Source organism: Nannospalax galili, unplaced genomic scaffold (assembly GCF_000622305.1).
Source record: "Nannospalax galili isolate Female #2095 unplaced genomic scaffold, S.galili_v1.0 scaffold664, whole genome shotgun sequence".
Taxonomy (NCBI): domain Eukaryota; kingdom Metazoa; phylum Chordata; class Mammalia; order Rodentia; family Spalacidae; genus Nannospalax; species Nannospalax galili.
Window position 1 is genome coordinate 1,200,716 of NW_008354274.1, and position 2,781 is coordinate 1,203,496.

A 2,781-nucleotide genomic window follows, 5' to 3' on the forward strand; every position below is an offset into this window, starting at 1 on the left:
AGAGTCAGGAGAATCTGAGTTCAGCTGCTGGGGCAGCTTTGTGCTGGAAGACTTCGAGTCTCACAGCTGTGTCTCCAATTAGAATGTTTTCTGGACCGTTTGTTGGAGATGTAGGTCATAACCTGCCTGCTTCCTCCTGTAAAGAAAGCCTGCTGATTCTCTTGATGTCTCCACGTGAGTGTTAAAAAATATCCTATTACAGAAATTCTGCTTTTGATGTAACGCTGGAAAATCTGAGTTTAAGAACATGTGATAGGATGTTATTAATCTCCCAAGTATTTTATGATTTTAAGTAGTTTTTAATGGTCAAAGTCTTAAAACTAAGAGATGGTATTGTGGAGATGCTGGAGAGATGGCTCAGGGGTTAAGAGCACTGGCTGCTCTTCCAGAGGACCTGGGTTCAGTTCCCAGTACCCACATGGCAGCTAACAACTGGTGTAACACCAGTTCCAGGGGATCTGACACTTTCTTCTGACTTCCCTTTCATACATGCAGGCAAAACTCATATACATCAAATAGAAATAAATAAAATTTTAAAAAGAGGTAGTGCTATTGTGTGACCATGAACTGTCCATCAAAGGCCCATGTACTGGAACACTTGATCACACTTGGTGGTGCTGTTTGGGGAGCTTATGGAACCTTCTAGAAGTGAGGCATACCTGAAAGAGTCAGACTTTTGAAGGTTATGCTAGCCTCTAGTTCCTGTCGAGTTCTCTGCTTCCAGTTCCTGAGTCATAAAGCAAACAAGAGTCAGGCTCCCATTCAGAGGAGCTGCTCTGCCAGGATGGCCTGGACCCTCTGAAACACCGAACCAGGCAGTCTTCCCTCCATCGAGCTGTTTTGGTCAGGTATTCTGGCCACAGTAACTAGAGAAGTAATTAATACAGATAAGAGAAGACAGAAATTAGCTTAGTTAATAAAATTCTTGCTGTGTAAACATGAGAACATAAATTCTGATCCCCAAAACCCCAGTTAAAAAGCCAGATGAGCCAGGTATGGTGGCACATGCCTTTAATCCCAGCACACCGGAGGCAGGGGCAGAGGCAGAGGTAGGCAGATCTCTGTGAGATCAAGTCCAGCCTTGTTTACATAGGAAGATCCAGGCCAGCTGGGGCTATAGGGAAACTCTGTCTGAAAAAATGTCAGGCACGGTGGTGTGCACTTGTACTCCCAGTGATGGGGAGGTGGAGATAGGACAGACAGCCTAGTGTACTTGCTAAGCTCCAGACCAGTAAGAGACTCTGTCTCAAAAAACATAGTGGGTAACACCCAAGGAACAGCACCTGAGGTTGATCTCTGGCCTCCAGATATGCACAAACACACACACACACACACACACACACACACACACACACACACAAATCCATTTTACTAGAAAAGACAAAGGTGGAGGCTAAAGTTTTTGTTTTCTGTACTGGAGATTAATTGAGCAATCACAAACTCATTGATCTTTCGATGGCTTTGTGATAAACTTTAAATTTTGCTCAAGTAGTCCTGGTGGCTATTCTGTGATTTCTCCAGAAATTTCCCCGTGTTTGGTGAGCTAGGACCACAGGGAACAATTTGGAAAAAGGGCTTGTGAACTTCACACCTGACCTCTGAGTCAACACAGGATGCTTGGCTACATCCATCCTCTTTTCTTGGCTTTATCATGGTCCTCCCTAGTGGGCAGTCATCCAGCCATCCCTCTTCCAGACAGATCACAGGACAGATCTGACGGTCCCCGTACAGTGGGGCTCGGAGCACTGAGTTCTTTTGTCCTTTCTTTAAACTTCCAAGGTAATAAACACAGCCAGCACACTCAAAAGTCTCCTTGTGTATTTGCTTTTGTTCTAAGAACATGTAACATGCGATCCACCCTTCTAACACATTCTGTTGTTGATACAGAGTCTCATGTAGCCCAGGCTGGCCTCAAACTCAGGACCCTCCTTGTCTAGCATACTCAAGGCCCTGGGATTTATCCCCAGCATTGCATTAACCAGGCATGGTGGTACATGCCTGTGATCCCTGCACTCAGGAGGTAGAGGCAGGAGGATCAGAAATTCCAGGTCATCCTCAGGTACATAGCAAGTTCAAAGCCATCCTGGGCTATAAGAGACCCTGTCTTGAAAGAAAAAAAGAAAGATGTAATTACAAGAATGTACCCATGAGCAAAGCATGTACCCATGAGCAAAGCCTGTCTGTGTTCTAATGTCTTTAGGATCTCTGGTGCTCGTCAGTTCTCTGAGAGGTAAATGTGATGACTGTGTCAAAACAAGAAATATTTTCCTTATTGCTAGGAGCAGCTAAGCCTGTAAATACATGTTTTCATATTCTAAAAGGTAGCAATGACTTCTGGATGTTTCACACCATAAATCATCATGTGGAGGAACTGGGAGGGCAGAAGAGCACACTGCGCCACATGAGAGGGTAAGAACTCACATCTTGTACTGCTCTGTAGAGAAAATCATATGTCATCGGTGGCATTTGGAGAGCCTGGCCAGGTTGCAGGATACACGCAACTGCTTCTCTTTCTCCTGAAAAAGTTGCAAGTTCATAAATTTCTCTGAGCTGTCTCTGGTATGGAAATAAGAACCTTCAGAACAACGTAGTGGATGGCTACACACGGTCTGGAAATCTGACCTGAAAGATGCTGAAATTTAAATTGGTGCCCAACCTCAGCTTGAACCTGAATTAATTTTTGTATGTGTGTGTGTGTGTGTGGTGTGTAAGCACATGTGTGTACGGGTTTGTCCACTGGTGTCTGCACATCTGGAGGCCAGAGGTTGACATCAGCCTCTC